Raw genomic sequence first — 21,869 nt, 5'->3', positions numbered from 1 at the left:
CAAATGGCAGACTAGAAGAAGAAAATAAATACGTCCAGTATACAAAGAGCTTCTACAAAACAACAAGAAGCTATCTAGTGGGAAAAAAAAAAGGAAAATAATTTAATCTGGCAACTAGCAGAAGAAATTTAAATGTCCAAAACATGATATTAAAAAATGTTCAGGATCATTAATAAAAAGAAAATACAAATTAAAAGAATTTTTAAAATAGGCCTAAGTTTTGAAGAATTTAACAATGTACAGAGTTGTCAGGAAAACAGTTTTAGTCAAAATCAGTACAGTTTTTTTGGGAAGGTGATTTGCAATCTGATACCTAAGAATGTGTCCTATAGAAAAAATGGACTGAGCACCATACATATATGTATAAAGATTTTCTAAGGATGCCTGGGTGGCTCAGTGGCTGAGTGTCTGCCATTGGCTTAGGTGGTGATCCCGGAGCCCCAGGATGGAGTCCCGCATCGGGCTCCCTGCAGAGAACCTGCTTCTCCCTCTGCTTTTGTCTCTGCCTCTCTCTGTGTTTCTCTCATGAATAAATAAAATCTTTAAAAAAAGATTTTCTAAAATGACAGAAAATATGAAACAACCTAAGTGCTCTTCAGTAAGCAAATAATTACATAAATGATGCCTCCATTCTACAAAACAGTATGCTTTTATACAAAGTAAATGAACTGACCTGAAAAGACATTCCTGATGCATAATTAAGTTCAAAAAGAAAGATGCAGAATATAATATGGTTATTTTTGGTATTATGAAAGGTATGTGGGTAGGTACATGCAGGAAAAAGTCTGTAAGAAGTTTACTTACAGTAAACCCCGGTTCCCTTGAATCAGAGAGCCAAGGGTGGGGTTTCTTATGAGTTACTTTAAATATTTTGATAAAAATTATGGGTGATGGGTATTTGCTGTCATTTGTATAGTTTTTTTTAACAATTATAAAATCTTAAGAATCAAAGATTAAATAAGTTGCTTATATTTTCCCTAGGTTCTTTGCATCATTATTCTTTTTTCCTTTTAAAATATTAAAGATAGGGCAGCCCGGGTGGCTCAGTGGTTTAGTGTCGCCTTCAGTCCAGGGCCTGATCCTGGAGACCCTGGATCAAGTCCCACATCTGGCTCCCTGCATGGAGCCTGCTTCTCCCTCTGCCTGTCTCTGCCTCTCTCCCTCTCTCTCTGGGTCTCTCATGAATAAATAAATAAAATCTTTAAAAAATATATTAATGATAGCTTTCTTAATTTTAACCATTTGCTCTCCATATTTTTGTTCCTCAGATTTCATTACCTAAAACCATTTTCTCTCATGTCATTCGGATCAAAAATGCATTTCAAAATAATAATGACAAAAAAAACCCCAAAATAATAATGACATTTATGAAACAATATATATTTTCACTTACTCAAAGTTATCTGCCATTTATCAGCAATTACATTCGTGAAAAAAAATTGATGGCATTAAAAACAGACAGTGATTGTACCACATCAGTGACTTTATTGCATTTCAATAAAGAATAACATAGTTTTACTTTGTAAATTGAGCCATTTTATGATTTAGCACGACCACAGAGCTGGCTTTTAAATATCAGAAGAAATACAGATTTTCGTGGAACAAGAATTGTCACTTTCAGTGATTCTGGGGTCCAGCTTCACCCTTTCAGTCTCTTTCCATGCATTTGTATTATCATTTGCCCATTCTGTCTACAGGTTCAAGAGCAAAAGAACAATGGCTTTTGCCTTAGAGGTTACTAAAATTCCCGCTCTAATCTTTCAGGGAGTGGTATTTTCCAGTTCCACTCAGATGTCTGATTGTCAGCTTTATGTCTCAGGAAGTATTCCTCGCAATTCAGGTACAGTAAAGTATCTAGCTCCCGCTAGCCTCTGTGTACTATATAACTTTTATAGTCATTATAAAAAATAATTTATTGAAAAAACTTAAACCTTATCCAACTCAGGTGACTTTTGATTTAAATGTCTGTGAGCCTGGCTATGGTAATCAGTGATGGCAGGGTTTTTTTTTTTTTTTTTTTTCCTGAATTAAGTTTGCTGTTTATATCACAAAGTTAGAAGGTATGAAAATAAAGTCATCTCAAAGATAACCAGTTAGAAGAAATGGAGAGTCCATAGCCCCCATTTTACCATTACTGGCTTTGGAATCACATTTAATACAAGGCCTGGAGAAATTTCCTATTCTTTGTGCCATATTTTTTCTCTTCTATATATTTTTACTTTATTTGCGCTGCTACATAGTAAAGCCTAAAATACAGCAAGCCTCACTCCCTATGACTATTTATTGGAAATACTTTGTTAGATGAAATTATGAGGAACAACGTAAGCTATTAACAGTAATATTAGAGGTTCAGAATAAGAATTAATTATTAAAATATTTTTAGGAGGTTATTTAAAGGTGATGGTATAGGCAACAAATCTCTATGAATGCTTAACTGCTTAACCTCTAAAGACATAAACTCTCGGTATATTGTGATCTGAATTTGAAGGTGCTGTGCTGACAGCAGTATTTCCTATGCACACGGATGGAGCTGACAAGATCAATGTGTCCTCTGCACCCCTTACACACTCCGGTTAGCGATTGTATCCACTGCTTACAAGGTGTGTTTCACTACCTGTGGGTCGCTTTGTTACTTAGACGTTAAACATCAGAATGAAATCACTCCTTACTGAAATGCAAATGCAAATAGCACCAAGCTATTTTTATATTTGCCAACTGAGCTCTTCTGACTCGGACTGTGGTCAAAGCAATTAAGTCATCTTTCATCTGTGGGTAGTTTGATGTGCCAAGACCCAGAAATATCATTTGTGTTGATCATGCTACCATTTAAAAGAAAGCAATTTGCATACTACTTAAGGTCAGAGCGGCTCTTCACTCTGTGCATGTGTGTGTGTGTGTGTGTGTGTGTGTGTGGTTTTTGTTGTTGTTGTTTTTGACACTCTCAAACTCCTTATATTTTCTAGTTACCCATGCTGATGTTACAGCTTTTTTTTTCCTTTTAAGTGCATGGGCTTATTTGTTAATTTCAAAAAGATCTTATGATACAGAAATAGACCTGTCGAAAGCAATCTCAGACTACAGTTAAGAGGATGAACGTAATGAATACAGGCATCTTTGGTAGAACCCGATGCCGGATAAGGTATGAAGACATAATTGTTATCTACAGAAGCTTTAAAATCAGTATCTTCAGTCTACCTCAAATTATGTTGAAGGATAATGAAAGACAAGAGAACAAAACTTTAAGGAGACACAAAGAGATCTGAGAACTGCTAACTTAATAGAACATCGTAAATGAATATTCAGAAAAAAAGAGCTTCTCACATTAAAAGAAGCTTCAGAAGAGGAAATGTATCAGAGAGGCTTACAGATGACAATGTATCCAGGAAAGCACTGATTCTTAGTGAGTGGGACTCATGACAGAGGTGACAGTTTTGAACCATGGGTAGGTTCGAGAGGGAAGAGAAAAAGCAGAGGGCTCCAGCAAGAATTTCATCAGCCTATTTTTGAAAAGTAACAGTCCTGCAAGGAGAAACTGTGCTTCAAAGCTCATTAGCAGGATAAAATTTGATCTTCATCTTGAGAAGAGTAAGCAGACAGTGTAAAACTCACCTGAAGGAGCAGAATCAGGAAAGCTCCTGCCTCTACCAAACATGTCAGAGTAATTTTGTAACCTAAATTAAGGTAAGTGGTGACAAAACCTATTTAAGCATTCCAGCAATGCATCTATCTATATTAACGTGATTCAGTTCATGCAGCACAATTCAACTCAATTGGATGCAGAGCAATGCAGCAAATATTCAGTCGTCACGTACAGAGCTTTTTTTAAATCTTGAGTCTCAGATTTCTGCTCCTGGAAATAGATATCTAATTAATCCTTTTTGGCTAATGTGGTTGTATTTTAGTAATAACCAAAAAAATTCTCAATGAGACATGTGTTAACTGTCCAGAAGCTCCAGAGAGAAGGTGTTGCACAATTAAGATGAAGCTGTCTTATGAGGTCAATGCTACCCTAGATGGTGCCACTGCCACCTAGTGGCACGAATTTATAGACGTGGTACATGTAGTACATAGAGAATCTCGTTAGTTAATTCGATACAATTCCAGTAGCTGCGACCGTTATACCAGACATCATAAAAAGAAAATTTCTATTAGAGATTGAAAATATCAAATTGTAGCTTTTTCTTTACCTCAAGGATAGACATCCCCTTTATCACAGTCTCCCCTTCTTCTTAACTATATACACTCCATTGCCCTTATAATTGCATATACATAGTTTACTTTGGGAAAGATATAGAAAATAATCACAGTCTGCAAGGCTTGTGAATTTATTTGGAGGTTACAAAGACACTTATTGCAAAATGGGCCATTAGATAGACAAACAGATACTTCTTAAAATCTCATTTTATAATATAAAAATGGATTTTATGGATTTTACATTTGCTCAAGTGCATAACATAATTTCAACACTTCACATCCTTGTAATTATTTAAGGTTTTTGAGAGTGCCTGGTGAATGCCTTCATATATCTTAGTTTTTTTTTCTGTTTCACTTATTCTCATCTTTATTTGTTTATAACACATCTGTAAACACACATTTGATATTTTATATTCATCATATTCAGGTTTCATCTTATTTTTATTGTGATCTTACTTTAATTTGTGACTGTGAATAATTACACATTTTATCTTATGTCTTAAAGAGAAAAAAAATACTTGCAGCCTTTTTCTATAGTTTTTACATAGAGATGCAGATTGCTCCATTACTTGTCCTTTTACATTCTACAGCCCTGTTTAAAATAAGTAAGGAACGGCCATCTTCGGGAGCACATTGAAACACGATATTCATAGGGATAGAAGAAAACAACGTGAATGTTTGCCACAGTAAGCACTTTCTTGATTTTCTATTATGAACTTCAGGAAGTCCTGGTACCTGGAGTCTTCTTGTTAAATTATATGACCATTAACAAGTCTTTTTTTCCTGACCCACAGTTTCTAAATCTATATAATGAGTATAGTGTTTTCCTATATGGCATGTATCAGAGGGAGGAGTGGGCTGGCTTCAGATTTCTTCATGGCAATATTCAGTGCCCAAAGACAATGGAGTAAAAAAAGAAAGCTAATTCAGAGGCAGAGGTGATCCAAGTATGTAACATGCATCAAAGCTGTCCATTAAGTCTGAAGGCAAAGAGACAGCTGTTCCCTAACAAGAATAAACTCAACGCTGTTGAGTCCATCCTGGAAGCACCACTTGATATTGAAATTTGGCCAGCCATGCAATTAATTAAAAGAACTCAGGAATTCCGAAGATTTGATAAAAGGAATGGAGGTGAGTATTTTATTCCAATGGAAACTAAGACAAAATATCTATGGGGATCATTAGAATTGGGACAGAAAGTAAAACATGGTAGCCCAAAGAAAATATTTAATTAATAAAAAATGAAATGAAAGTAGGTAAACGTATTAGTGTAGCAATTTCCTCATCTTTCGACATGAATCAATACTATTTAAAAGTGAAATATTGTTTTAAAGTAGCCATAATAATTCCAATTGCTCAGTTTTTTTCTGTGATTTTGATTAATTTTTGTGGTAAGTTGAATAATTTTGAAATATGCAGAAAACAATTCCTATTTTATAGCCATTTATATATTTTTAATTTATAAGTTATCAATATTTATGCATATGGAGATGTCTAGGCATATGCTCACTTGTTTAATAAGTTCCAGCTAGTCAAATTGAAAGTCGTTACTTCTTTGTTTCTTGGCTTAAAAAAAATATATCCCATTTAGAAAAGTAAATTTTAAATAACAGAATAAAGTTAGTTTTAATAAAATAGAATAAAATAAAGTTTTAACTTTAGCTCCTACCATTTCCTTTTCTTACGATTTTTGGTTTGAGGCTTTGTTGGTCATAGACTTGGAATGAAGCATTTAAATGTTTTGTTAATTTGGGTGACTGAAATAACTGGTACTATTTGACATGCTGAGTGCGTACCACAAAGATAGTATTCAAATTAAATATTATACCAGATGTACCCACGCTCCATACGGGTAGTTTGCAAATGTTGCTTATTGTGCATTATGCATATCATGATTTCCTTTGATACCTAAAACTGTGAACTTTTGTTAGAATATGCATTATTTTGCTTCCAAACTCTTAACTCTATGTTGTTAAAATTGTATATGTTAAAATGCAGTCTGTAATAGAAAGGCTCTTTGGGCTTCTCAAATGGAGTCAGAAAAAGGGTTAAAATCAACTTAAGCAAAAGTTATTTGTAGTGTGAACATGGAAATGTATTTTAAAATTCAATATAGGTTTTGAGAAAAACAAAGCATTTGGAAATCTTTGATAGTGATTAATTGACAATATGATGTTTAGACTTTTTGAGTGCACCCACTTAAAAAAAATATTAGGATGTGGCACAGAGCAAGAATGTGCTATCCTTGTCCACTGACAGTGACAGAGCTTCCACTATCATCAGCATGTGCAAATCACTCAAATAACCCTTGCAATTATGTATGCTGTTCTGCACAATCTATGCCATCAATTGCTTTTTCATCTTGGTTATTTCTTGATTATCTTATTATAAGTTTTCCTTTAAAATTCTGTTCTTTCTTTCATTTATCTTCCTTTGTAATATTTTTATTTTATCCTCCTGTGAATATTAAAATAGCCATAAGGAAATTAAACCTATAATCACTGTTGGATGTCTTCAATATACTTAAATGCTGTGCAATGCCTAGTGAGATAAAGGTAAAAAAAAGATGTATATAATATACTGATTCTGGTTTATTTGTCACCAAAGTGAATATTGTCTCATTCCCTAAAGTGGTAACAGTTTTCAAGTATAATGAGATGAGTTTTTAAGTCACACAGACATGAGTCTGAACCCTAGTTCTGTTACTTAGTAACTGTGAATTGAATTCCAGTTTGTTCAAGTTAAAATAAAAAAAGGAAATGATACCGTATGCAATTATGATGTGGAATAAATGAGAAAATATTTGTAAAACCAGTCCACTCTGTGACACATTGGGTTCCCTTGATAGTAATTAGTTTTCTTCTTTCTCACTTTACTCAAAATGCAAGGCAACTATCAACTACATTCCCTGTATCTATGAAAAAAACTATCTTTTCCTGCTATGTTTTGTCTCACTATATTTCACACCTGTGTTCTTATATATGTCTCTATCTCTGTATCTATCTCTATCTCTATCCTTGCCAATTTCCACTTTACTTGGCTTTATACATTTTCATTCTTATTTGATTTTACATTGTCTTGACATTATTCCCATTTTTAATTTTTTTCATTATTCATCAAAACATTATTGCCCATGGTAAAGTCCCCATAATGAGAGCATGCAGCCATTCCTCCCATAACCAAGTCCGAACTAGTTCTGCTCGTCCTAGGACAAGCCTGTAAGTTGTGAGGCAAGACGTTGAGATAAGGAAAGTGATTTTATTCAGAAAGCCAGCAAACTGAGAAGACAAGGACTATTGTCCTAAAGAACCATCTTTGCCCAACTTGAAATTTGAGCTTGAACATTAGGAAGAGGGGGAAAGCGGGAAGGGGCTGGAGTCAAGATGTGACTGATGCCTATAGACTTGCAGGTACCCACAAGGATCAGAGGAAGGTTGTGATATTTTCTGTCCCCTCCCAATTCAGTTGATCTTTGCCCACAGCATTCCAGTGATGATGCTCCTATAAATCTTAGACATGGCAAATGCTATTCCTGTACATACTTCCTTATCTCCTCAGTGGAATGTGGGTTTCAGATAGGAGAGGTTGGCATAAATGTTAACATGTCTATGTGTAGAGTGAAGCAGAAGTTTTGAAGCGATCCATCACAGCAGCAAAAGAAATCAAAACAATATCGAATCAAATATGCACACGTCATTTCTATTCACACTGCATCAGCCAAACTAGCCACATGGCTTCCCATAGACTCGAGGCAGCCCGGTGGCAACACAACCTCTAGAAGGGGAGTGCGGATCTTCAATGTTAGCCAGCCCCAATTTATTACATTTTTCAACTTTTATATGACTTCAACAATTCTCAGTAATGATTACATTACTCTCCCAAAGGGTAATTAAGTGCTCTTTTGTGTCTCACCAATGATCACCATTAACATTCATTGTTATTTGAGATGCTGATGCATTTAATGTTATAATGAGGTCCCAGGGAATGTAGCAGATTGTCTAAGGAGAGACCTTGTCTGTAGCTTCTCTCAAGTAAAACAGCTTTCTAGTGCTTCTCTGCCTCATTGATTCACCCTCTCTTTTAAAATCTCATCTGGAAACATGCCCTTATCCCTGGACTATGCCTCTTGATTTATTTCTTCCCCTGGTCTTTATTATTTAACTTTGTACAGTTTAATTAAATTAGGTTACATTATTGAGTATTGAAGATGCTATTCAAAGGAAAGCTGTTATGCAATGTTCAGCATTTTTATTTCACTTGATGTTTACAAAGCCCCTTACAATATTAATTAGCCAATATTCACAACATTCTGGGGGGCTAAATTGATTATATCTTTTTTTTTTCCTTTGAGAAATAGCCCATCTCAGTAAAGAGATATACTTGGCTTCACAGATATATCTATATTAAATAGCTTTCCTTGGTTTAGACCAATGAACATTTATAATGATCGAAGTACTAGCAATGATTTCTTGAAGTCCTATAGTACATCAGAAACCATGGCAAATACCTTGTGCAGGCTAAATCTTCAAATCTCCACATGATCCTAACTGGGTACTTGAGGTATTGTGCCTGAGATCACCCACCTCACAACCTGAGTTGTCCCATTCACATTTTTTTAAAAGATTTTATTTATTTATTCGAGAGAGAGAGAGAGAGAGAGAGAGAGAGACAGGCAGAGACACAGGCAGAGGGAGAAGCAGGCTCCACGCAGGGAGATTGAATCCCGGGTCTCCAGGAATCACGCCCTGGGCTGAAAAGGCAGCGCTAAACCGCTGAGCCACCCCAGGCCACCCGGGCTGCCCCCAGTCACATTGTTTAAAGCTGCTCATCTAGTGCAGCACTAGGTGGGTACCTTGCAGTTCATTCTAGGCTTGTGACATCAACATGTTTTAAAACTCTTCAGTAGTTATCCAAAACTTCCCTACCAAGGTCTTCTGAGGAAAAGGCCTCTGTGTTGATAGGTTTCTCTGTGGCATAGAGCAATTTAAGTAGAATTTAATCCAGACTGTATTTTATATTCCCAAGAATAATTAGGGTTTAAGACTTGGCAAGCTAGCAATCTAGACTATCCAATGGGCAGCTTCAAATTGGATCATAGGGTGTTTTACTTTGGGTATCTTAAGGCCATTTTAGTAAGAAATCTCAAACTAATGAAGTCAAACCCGTGCAAAATTTTGAAGTATCATTTTGATGCCACCTTTCTGCCTATTCTTTTCTGTACTCTTTTCCCCTGATGGTGAGCCCATTCCATTTAGAAAGTCCCTTTTCTGAATGTGTTCATTCTTTCTTGTCCTGTTGAACTAGGTAGGGATGGATTAAAGAATCTCCAGCCAGTTGAGATGACTTCATTATACCAACCCCTTCTGAGAACTTTGGAGGACTTTGCACATTCACACACACACATTCCCAGGAGTTCCTCCCTTAAATCTTGCCTTGCTTGGTCCCACATGACCCTACATTTTTTTAAGCTAATTTTAACACTTTACATAGTAGAAAACCAACAGAATATCCTTCTCCTATAGGGGTGACTAGGTAATTATGTAAAGGTATTAGTGTAAATGTAAGGAGTGGAACAAATACGGGCAGCCCGGGTGGCTCAGCAGTTTAGCGCCACCTTTGGTCCAGGGCCTGATCCTAGAGACCTGGGATTGAGTCCCACGTCGGGCTTCCTGAGTGGAGCCTGTTCTCCCTCTGCCTGTGTCTCTGCCTCTCTGTCTCTCATGAATAAAAAAATTTAAAAAAATAAAAAAAAAAGCTTGAAAAAAAAGGAGTGGAACAAATATACAAACTTTCCTAAAGCTAACTAAATAAGTATGTGGATAAATGAATGAATGAATGAATGAGTAAACAAAATGAAAAGAGACCACATGATACATAGTAAATGTAACACACAATAACATGGTATTATCAGTAGCAAATATATCAGTAATATCAATAAAATGAATGGCTTATCTCAATTACCAAAAAAAGGTGATTCTTCCATCAACTAGCAAAGCTAACCCAACTCTATGCTACACCCATGACACACAATTAAAATAAACAAATTCGAAAGGTTAAAATTAAAAGGATGGGAAAAGATATAACAGACAAATGTAAGTAAAAATAAAGCAGGGTTCGCAATTTTGTTTTCAGAAAAGATAGAATTCTGGCCAAAAAACATTAACCAAGTTAATGAAGTACAGTTTCATGAAGCTGAGCCCTGCAATTAACAACAAATAGCATAATAGCAGCATCTACAAATCAGATGTTGCAGGAGGAGGGAAAGGAAAAATAAAGACCAACTAATAAATAGGAGGCATTAACATACCTCTTACAGAACAGACAAAACAAGTAGACAAAACTTAGTAAGTATATAGAAAATGCAAAGAAGAAAATTAATGAATAACTTGATAGGTATATTTTTTCCCTCAAAATTAAAGAATATCCCTTTTCCAGCGCACATGAATCATTTATAAAATATTGACCAGACTAGACCACAAGGAAAACCTCAATAAATTCCAAAGTTTAAAACTCTGTATTAAACAATTTTGAATCAAGGGGAAAATTAAAACAAAGTTGCAAAATATCTAGAAAATAATGGCAAAGAACACATGACACATAAAAATCTGTGGAAAGCTGCTGTGCCTGGCTCCGTCAGTTGGTGGAGCATGCAACTCTTGATCTTGGGGTTGCAAGTTCAAGCCCCACATTTGGTATAGAAATTACTTTTTAAAAAATCTATGGAAAACTGATAAAATTTTTTTTCTGAGGAATATTCACAACATTTAATATTTGTATCATAAAAATGAGTAAAGAAAGTAACTTAAAATTTTAATCCCAAAGCTAAAAGTGCTCAGCATAGCAAACCAAAAGAAAAGTAAAAAGAAGAATTAACAAGATAAAAGTAAAGATAAACAAATTAAAAAAGAAAAACAATATGAACACAATGAAAGAAACGAATATATTGGTTCTTTGGAAAAACGAAAATTTGAAATCTAGCCAACTAAATTTAATGAAATGAAAATGAGAATGGAGGAATTTTACAATGAAGCAGAAAAAATTTTTGAAAATCACTATTGTACAACTACATATGAATAACTAATATTGATAACTTAGATGAAATGGAAAACTTTTTAGGATCATATAATGACCAAAACTGACCCGGCAGACAAAAATCTAAACATATCAATTATTGCAGACAAAACAGAAAAAATTGAGCATTTTCCTTTAGAAAAAGACCAAGATTACTAGAGGATTGTAATAGGGAATTCTACCAAACTTTTAAAATTTAGATATCAATTTTTCTTAAATTGCTCCAGACAATAGAAAAAAAAAGGTAAACTCCCGATTTTTTATTATGTAAATATGACATTCGTGTCAAACTGATAATGATTGCACAAAACGTAAATTGATGAGCAAATCACACTTAATTTTAAATTTACTCTTATTATTGATTTTAAAATTCTTAAAATAGCAGCAAATGATATCGCTCAGCACATTAAAATCAACATAATTTTCAAGTGGAGTTCATTGAAGAAATGCAAAGATGTTCAATATAATCATCTTCATCGAGACAGAAACGACAAACTTGAACATTCATTCCTCAAAAAAGTTCAATAAAATGGGAAAGGACAAATCCTTTCTCTCTTTTTTTTTTTTAAATTTTATATATTTATTCATGAGAGACACAGAGAGAGAGACAGAGACACAGGCAGAGGGAGAAGCAGGCTCCATGCAGGGAGCCTGATGTGGGACTTGATCCTGGGACTCCAGGATCACGCTCTGGGCTAAAGGCAGGCACTCAACCCCTGAGCCACCCAGGTGTTCCTGAATCCTTTCTTAATATAAAATATATACTCCTCAGCATGAAAGACAGCTTCACACTAAACGAGAAATTATATCCTGCTGAAGTCAAATATTGTCATGGAATTAAAGTTCAAGAAGAAAACATGATTAATAACTTCATAATCTGAAAGTGGGAAGAAACCCAACTGTGATTCAAAGTTCAGAAGCAATAAAAATAATAAAAAATAAGAAAGATGATATGACATGATATGTTAGAAAGCTTTTGTAGGGCAAAAAAAAATCAAAGCAAATAACAAAAGGGAAACATATATTTACAATTTTTATAAAAAATGCTGCCAAAATATTAAAAAGTTTCCTACAGCAGAAAAAAAAGATCAACCATTTTATGGCTAAGTAAGCAAATGATATAAACAAATATTTCAAAAACATGAAAATCATTCCTAAATACACAAAAAATTTGCTTAAATAGATCCAATATAAGACTGAAGAATTTTAAAATGACCCAAGAGGGGATCCCTGGGTGGCTCAGGGGTTTGGCGCCTGCCTTCGGCCTAGGGTGTGATCCTGGAGTCCTGGGATCAAGTCCCACATCAGGCTCCCTGCATGGAGCTTGCTTCTTGTCTGTGTCTCTGCCTCTCTCTCCCTCTCTCTCTCTCTCTCTGTCTCTCATGAATAAATAAATAAAATCTTAAAAAAATAAAATAACCCAAGATACACTAATCACATTGCAGACTGACAAAATCCAAAGTTTAGTAAATTCTCTTTTAACAAGGCTGTAAGGAAACAAACACTCTCACAAGTTTCTGGTGGGAATGTAAAATGAAATAACTTCTAAGGAAAAGAATTTAAAATCATTACATAAACATTTTTCCTTGATTTAGCAATTCCATTTTTAGGAATCTGAACCAACATAAATAGGTAAAAATATTAATTGATTTATGCATAATATTATTCACTATGACTTTATTTGAAATAGCAAAATATGAGAAACAATCCTAATGTCTATCAAGAGGGGACTGGTTGAATAAATTATTGCTCATCTGTACAGTTGAATACTATGCAGATGTAAAAGGCAAATAAAAAAATACAGTAAGTAGATTAATGGTACCTGGGCTTGAGGTTAACAATATGGATTATCTGTAAAAGGGTCTGAAGTATCTTATTGGGCTGATGAAAGTGTCCCCAAACTGGATTATGAGGTCGGTTGCACAACTCAGTGAATTCACTGAAAAATCATTGAATTGTGTACTAAAGAGTGGATAAAGTTTATAGTGTGTAAATTATATCTTAATAATATATTTATAGCCTAAGACACAGCAAATTCTTGTATAAATTAACTAAAAAAAGCATGATACAGAACAGTATATAAAGTATATAGATTTTCATTGCTTTCAGACAGTTTTAGTGAACATAGCCAGAAAATACATATTTTTGAAATAGGAAAGCAATCATGAATTCACAATGATAATTCCAATGAAAATTTAACATTACAGAATTTATTTTATTAAATACTTAATGAAAATATTATTTTATTTTGAGCTTTTAAAAATATTTTACTCCTTTATATGTTTTATTTTTTATCGAATACATATAGAAAAGTTTATGCATTAGTCTATGTGTACGTAAGTATATATGTAAGTGTTTTCATAAAGTAAACACATGGAAGTAACTACCACCCAGATAAAGAAATAGTACAGTTTTGGAACTCCAGAAATCTTGCCTATGTCCCTGCCAGTTGCTACTCCTTCCCCTCAAAATTACTCATCCTGACTTCAAACACAATAAACCAGTTTTGCCTGTTTTTATTCTCCATATAAACAGAATTATACACTGTGTCCATACACTTGTCGGACTTCTTTCACTGGACATTACATTTATGAGATTTCACCCATATTGCTGCATGTAGCACTTGTTTGTTCATGTTCTTTGCTGAATTGTATACCACTGAATGAATAAAACACCATCAAGTCTGTGTTTATAGATTCGGATTGTTCCCAGTTTTCACTATTATGAATGCTTAATAATGTGCACATTCACGTACTTGACTTCTGTTTTTCATGTACCTACTATATGTATACCTAAGAGTGGAATCGCTAAGTACTTGGCTGTGCATTTGCTCAGTTTCTTTTTTTTTTAATTTAAATTCAATTAGCCAACATATAGTACATCATTAGTTTCAGATGTAGAGTTTATTTTGAGCTTTTAGCTTTTTTATTGTACACTAAAGTTCTTTATTCTTATCATTACCATAGACTTATTTATATTATCCTGCAATAATATATTATCCTGCAATATGCACATGTCTATATACATATATATACACACAAAAATATACATTGTTTATATTGGCTAAAAGGAACACCTGGAATAATAAAGAAAATTAAGTTAAGATGGTTTTCTACTGGGGGAAGAAAGGAATAGAATAGGGGAGCAGGAAGGGATATGAGACTCTTCTAAATAACGTTCTTTATTTTACCTATAAGTAAATATAGAAAATATCCTGCATTCCATATATTTAACAATATTTTTAAATAATCAAAAATACATTTTGCAGATAGCTTTGGAAGCATAAATATTTTGCATAATTGAAAAAAATTATATGTGAAACCAGCGGTCTGTAAAAATAGGGAGTAAAAGGAAATAGATGTACCCAAATACATCAGATTGCAGACAGAAACATTATTTCAAATGAGTCTAGAATAAACTATTTTGATTATATATATTCAAAGAAGAAAGAAAGCTTTTTTTTTTTTTAAGATTTTATTTATTTATTTCTGAGAATACACAGAGAGGAGAGAGAGAAGCAGAGACACAGGCAGAGGAAGAAGCAGGCACCATGCAAGGAGCCTGACGTGCGACTCGATCCTGGGTCTCCAGGGTCAGGCCCTGGGCCAAAGGCAGTGCTAAACTGCTTGTGCCACCTGGGCTGCCCAAAAGAAAGCTTTTTTAATTAAAGATTTATTTATTTACTCTAAAGCAAGCAAGCAAGCAAGCAAGCAAGCAAGAGAGCACAAATGTGGGGAGAGGCAGAGACAGAGAAAGAATCTCAAGCCAACTTTGCTGCTGAGTGCAGAGTGGGACACAGGCCTAGATCCCACGACTCTGAGATCATGATCTGAGCCAAAGTCTAGAGTGGACCCCATCCGACTGAGCCACCCAGGCAACTCCTCCCAAGAAGTCTTAAATTATATTTAGTAGTCTAATTATCAGTTAAGTTATTGGTATTATTATTTTGAAACTATTTTTTATACAATGTAAAATCATATATTAAGTAACAATAACTATAGAGAAGGAGCCAAGGTTTTCAGTGTAAGAGAAAAGAGATAAAAGTATAAAATAGCATAATTAAAGTGAAAATCCTATACTATTAACTTTCCTTTGGAAATATCCATATGAATTCATTTTTCTTCCCCAAAATGTATTTTCTAGCTGTATTTACTGAAAAAGCCTAAGGGCAATGACAGTGTGATAGCACTGAGCATACTCACTCCTCAGTTTGTTGTCTTTAAATATGATTTCACCTTCAGAAAAACAAAGTTCTTTGAGGCAGGGCTGATTACAGATCTGGGATGGGAAATATACAAGATGACTTCAGATATTAAAACTATTAATAATCAAGACAAGTCTGAGAAACTATCACAAGTTCTTAGCTGAGAAGTCTAGGGAGACATGACAACAAAATATAATATGGTATTCTGGATGGAATCTTATAGGCAGACATAGAGCATTAGGTAAAAACTAAGGAATTCTGAATAAAGTATGAACTTTAGTTAATAACAATGTATCAGGATTGACCCACTAATTGTGGTGATCTTACTATACTAATGTAAGACGGTAATAATAGGGAAAAATGGATTGAGGTATATGGGAATTCTTTGTACTATCTTTGCAATTTTTCGAATGTAAAACTTCTAATTTTCTAATGTAAAACTTCTAAAATTAAGTTTATTTTTTAAAAACTATTAATTTTATCCCAAAGGACACAGAAGCCAGTGTAAAAGTTCTCCCAATGGCAAAAAATGGGGCAATCTGTAAATGCAAATGACGGTACACATTGAATATACAAAAACTCCTAGGTTTGTGATGAATTCACAAAAACAGAATTCAGGGCAACTACACACCTATAGCTATTGTGAAAGCAAAATTAATTCACTGATCAAACTTAACATCAGTGGAACAATTAGATATTGTTTGACTTATGATATGATGTTGTATGAAGCTTAAAGTAACCACCTATTAAGTATTCTTGCTAAAAAAAAAAAAAAAAAAAAAATCTAAGCCCAAGTCTAATGTCTCTAGAGCAAGCTTCTATTGATAGGAATTATAAGAAGAAAAAATGAGTTAAATGAAACCACAAGAAAGTAGATAACGACTGAAAAGTGGAAATACTGTTTAGGACAATAGATCTAGGGTCTCCCACAATTCAGTGATACCAACTCATTTCAGCAAGAAAAAAAAAAGAAAGAAAAAAAAAATAGGCGAGAACTTCTTAGGTTAAAAGAGATCTACAAGATGAGAAATTCACCAAGTCCTTTTGGGCTTTATTTAGACACAATTAAAACCAACCAGCTATAAAAAGATACTTTTAGGTCAATTAGGGACATTTAATAATGGTTGAAATATACCATCCCAAGGAATCATTGTTAATTTTGTTATTTGTAAATATTACTGTGGATTTGTAACAAAGTTGTTTTTAGAGATGTATAGTGAATGATACAGAAGTAATAGGCTGCTAGGAATCTGCGTTTTGCAATACTGTGGCAAAAAAACAAACAAACAAACAGAAAACCCCCAAAACCAAAAAAATCAAAAACTGGAAAAACAAAAACACCTGGTAAAACAGAACTAGGGATAAATACAGCAAGAGTTGAAAAGGCTTGATAATTGTTGACTTTGTAATGGGCTTTTGTAATGGGCCTCCATTTTTACATACATTTGAAATTTTTCATAATGAAACATTTTTTAAAAAGTAAATATATATATTAAAAAAAGTAAATATAGTAAATATTTCTAATATTTGTGCCAGATGGGAAAGACTTTTTGAAAATGACACCAAGTATAGGAGCTATAAAGGAGAAATGTAAAGGTATGATCATGTAGAAATTAGTTTTTATAATGAAAAATTAACATAAAGGTCAAACACAACTATATTTGGAGAAACTATTTGCAACACATATGCAAAGTTAATATTTTTAATATCACAAGGATTTTCTTTAAATAGGAAGAGTATAAAATAGAAAAAATTAGAATAGAAAAATCAGCAAATTTATGTTCCATATGTTAAAAAAGAATTACCAAATAAAGCGATGGGAGTTATATATATTTTTTACCTATAAGAAAGACATTGTTCAAAAAGATTTTTAACATTCTCTTAAGGGTATGGAAAAAATAGTACCTGTAAATTACTTGTAGGAATAAATTGCTACAGCTTTTTAAACCTATACATTTATATTTTAAATGGGTACACTTTGACTTAGTAATTCTACATATGGGAATTAATGTTAAGGAAATAGTTGGAGACATAAACAAAGATGTGATTAGTAGGATGCTCTCTGAAACATTTTTAACAAAAATTAAGTCTTGAAAGGTACTCAATGCCTATCAGCATGGAAATGGATATATAAATAATTATACATTCCCACAATGCAATATTATAAAGCCATTAAAATTGATTATGTAGATCTGAATTTATTGACAGAAATATGCCACATGGGAGATGGCGTGGAGGTGAATGAGCCAATCTGCTTTGTGATTCTCAGAATTTTTGTTTTAAAGATTTATTTATTTATTCATGAGAGACAGAGAGAGAGAGAGAGGCAGAGACACAGGCAGAGGGAGAAGCAGGCTCCCCGCAGGGAGCCCAATGCAGGACTCCATCCAGGATCCCAGGATCACGCCCTGAGCCAAAGGCAGACGCTCAACCACTGAGCCACCCAGGCGTCCCAAGTGATTCTCAGAATTTTGAATTAAATTGCCATTTGTGCTTACTACATAAGAAATATTTCCAGGAGTGAGAACCTTGGGAGAAGGGGCAAGAACAATTCGAGTTCTTTTCATCATATTGCTTGAATGATTTCAGAAGATGTATATTAATTTATGCTTCTCAGAAGTATCATTTTTCCACACACTTGCTAATCCCTGAATTTTAGCTTTAAGAAATCTTTGGTAATCTGATGGATGAAAAATAGCATCTCATTATTGTTTTAATTGAATTTCCTTAATTGCTAGTACTTTGTACATCTTTTTCATGTGCTTACAACTGGTTGATTTCATCTTTTGTGAAGTCCTTTTTCATCTCATTGGTCATTTTTTTTTCTACTGGTGTTTTCACTTTTCTAATTTGTGAGAGAATTTTAATACCTCAATTCTTTCCTCATCGTATATTGCAACTATTTTTTTCAACTGTTTATGTTGCTTTAATTTTTTTCAGAATGGATCTTTGATATACATAAGTTCTAATTTTTATGTGATTAAATTTAATGATATCTTTTCTTTGAAAAAAGAAAAGGTTTTTGCTTTTGGCACAATCCTTATAGACCCTTCTCCACACCATGATTATATAAATCATTGCTCCTACTTTCTGTTAACATTTTATGATTTTATTTTTATATTTAAATCTGTAATCCATGTGGAATTTACTTTGGTGCTGTATAATATATGAACTACTGTAATTTGTCATACAAATGACTGGTAATGTGTTTCAACACCATTTAGTGAATAATACATCATTTCCTCAGTGATCATAAGTTCCGGCTTTATCACAAAGTGTTATTTTTTAATGTAGTGTTTATAATCAATAGTTAATAATTTATAAAATTTATTTCTTCTTCACTCTTAATAATATGGCTTTCTACCCCTACTTTTAGTCTAGTGATTTTGGCTACCTGGGAAAGAAAAAATAGGATATTAATGGGGGGGGGGATGTTATGTCAGTGCTCTGAAGAAGAGTTGTATGACTAATATTGTATGTCACCCACAGCACCATGAAAGATACCACTGTAGACATAACTTAACTCTGGGTAGAACCATACAATTGCTAGAAAAAACTTGGGCCAACTTAAGCTTGAATGCTACTTTGAGTTTTGGTGATGACTGTTTTTCTTTTGGGGAGAGAGGGAATAATTTGTATTAAATTCTACTGGGAGTAACTTGGAGTACTCATGTTGTCTTTCCTTTAGTTGTGAGACATGTACTGTTGATCTCTAACAGGGTACATCTTTTCTGGAAGGAATTAAATATTTGCACAATCTGAGAAAGGGAAATGAAAAACATTTACAAAGTACTAATGGAGAAGTTTGAAGATCACCCAAGTAGAAATAGTAAATACAAATTTGGAGGAATACAAGAATCTTATAGCAAGTAATTTCTCCCTGGCGCCATAATTTTGCCCAGGATAGAACTATGTCCAGACTTGGAAAGTTCTGCTTTTGAGATAGAAGAGGGCATTTTTATTTTTCTGCTGTAAATGAAGCTAGTTTCTACCACCCCTCTCTTTCACTTAATCAAGAAAGTTCGCAGGCATGATTCACTCTATGATGCTGATCCCAGAGCTGGCTCTGGAAGATGCTTTCTCAGCTGAAACTAAATGATACTTTATGTGTCTACCCCAAATAGAGAGATTAGAAAGTTATATATATATAAAAGTGGTAGGGGAGCACATTAAATATGTGATAAAGTAAGTGGTTTTGTAACTGATTTTATTACTTAAGTTCAAACACTTTTTTCTTAGTAGTCTTTGTCAACTATAAATTAAGATAGAAGAAGTTGGACAAGGGACAACCAGAGCAGTGCAGAATGCTTCAGAGATCACGTCTTTAAGGGTTATTAAACACAATTTGTTTTTGTCAGATTCCAATTTATCTGTATCTTAGCAAATCCAGGGAACGTGAGCTCTGACATCTTGTACATCCTTATTAATTATTCATGCTTGAGATTCTGTACTTGCTTGACCTTAAGGAATATGTGCTGTTTACTCCAATGAGAATGGAATAGAATACTCTGCCCACTTTGAATGAACACGGCTGACTTCCTCCCCACCCACTTTGCTGATTTCAGACATAACAAATATCTGGTACCCACCCCCCTCATCCTAGTCCTTCCTTCAGAGAAAAAACAGATAAAAAATAAAAAATAAGGATAATATAAACACCTGGGGAATTTTTTAAAGTTATAAAGTTCTGAAAATTCAATGTTACAGGCCCCAGAGAATTTTATTGTCAGAAATAATCACTACACATCTGAATTTTGTGATTATGCTTTTTAACCCTCTATTTCCAAGAATCCTTCTGATGTGCAAAAAATAATGTAACTTCCTTCGTGGCTTATAACTGATGCTATCTGGCACCAGAGCTCTCCTTCTCTTTGATGAAGTAGGGAGAGGGGAGGGGTAAACTAAAGTCTTCTATAAAAACATAATTCATTATCCTATCCTCTAGTTTGCAGTATATCCCTTGGTAAATATTTAACCAATTCAAAGATCCAGTCCCTTTTGGGAGTGATTCCTTTTTGTTACATACTGCTCTTTCTCCCTTCACCTTCCCAAATTGGTTCATTAGCGCTCTGGGAAAATCATAGACAGCTTTGTTGACAGGGAGGGCTGATAAGAGCAGGTGGCTCTGGCCTGTGTGCTATTCTCCAAGTATTGGCTACACCTTTGAAATCTCATTCCCTGGGATCCATTGGGTATTTGGTGCTGGTGCCTGCCGGGATCTGGCCCTGTCCTGGTCTTTCTGCTGACAGCCCAAGACGAAGGCTATTGTCCTTGCCATAGCCAAGTTATCAATGTCCTGTACCATTGGAAATTCTCATCTCTGAGAATCTTCTGATGCCCCCATCCTCTCAGAATTGTTCACCTCACCACTCATCCGTCTGCTCCCAACTCAGCAGGGAGCCTGCTTCTCCCTCTCCCAATCCCCCTGGTTGTGCTCTCTATCTCTCTTTCTCTCTGTGTGTCAAATAAGTGAATAAAATATTTTTTATTTTTAAAGATTTTATTTATTTATTCATGACACACACACACACACAGAGAGAGAGAGAGAGAGAGAGGCAGAGACATAGGCAGAGGGAGAAGCAGGCTCCATGCAGGGAACCTGATGCAGGACTTGATCCCAGGACTCTAGGATCACTCCCTAAGCCAAAGGCAGATGCTCAACTGCTGAGCCACCCAGGTGTCCCAAATCTTCTTTAAAAAAGAAAATCATAAGGAAGAGAAATATATTTACAGTACTATACTGTGCTTAGAAAAAAACAATCCCGACATAAGTGGACTCACGCAGTTCAAACCTGTTATTCAAGGGTCAACTTCAGTCAGCCATTGTTTCCCTAGTTTTGTTTCTATGGAGATAGTGAAAATACAGCCATCACCCCTATAGTTCATGCTCCCTGTCCCTCTCATCCCCTACTTTGGAGGACAAACTCTGTACATAGTTGTGTACCACCAACCAGGAGAAGAAATATTGGGTAGTGTCTGCAAATGGCCCTTCATTCCCCCTGAACTCCAGGAGCGCTCTTTACATCTTGTCTTCAGTTCATGGTTGGGTAATTATTTATAGTCTTTCTTCCAACTAGACTAGTTGGATAGGGACTGGCTGTTCCTCATTGTTTAATCCTCTCATCACAGCACAGTTCCTGGCACATAGGTCCTCAATGATATTTGCTAAACTAATGACTGCAGGGATCTCATATTCCTCTATAAAGTGGACCCTCTGACTCTCTTCTTTTTCTCCCTCTTCTGACATCTTTTCTTCCCCTTCAGCATATGCTCTCCCCCAGGCACAATCCTTTTCCCCAGAGAGAGACTTCCACAGTGTGTGATGGTGGGGTGTTCATCTGACATGCTCCCTGGAGCTAGAGTTCTCTGCAACTTCAATTCTTCCTAGTCCTAACGATCA

General features: G+C 34.6%; 1 long non-coding RNA gene across 1 annotated transcript; it reads left to right on the top strand.

The window, feature by feature from the left end:
• The first annotated feature begins 1,759 nt into the window (after positions 1-1,759).
• LOC125753978 (uncharacterized) lies at positions 1,760-4,882 on the top strand. Its single transcript, XR_007407025.1, has 3 exons — positions 1,760-1,840; positions 2,489-2,600; positions 4,785-4,882. It is a non-coding gene; the product is annotated as an uncharacterized LOC125753978 (long non-coding RNA).
• Positions 4,883-21,869: the final 16,987 nt, after the last annotated feature.

The sequence above is a fragment of the Canis lupus genome, chromosome 29 (assembly GCF_003254725.2).
Source record: "Canis lupus dingo isolate Sandy chromosome 29, ASM325472v2, whole genome shotgun sequence".
Lineage (NCBI taxonomy): Eukaryota > Metazoa > Chordata > Mammalia > Carnivora > Canidae > Canis > Canis lupus.
The sequence above is the reverse complement of the archived record's forward strand: the minus strand, read 5'-3'. Positions and strand labels throughout refer to the sequence as shown.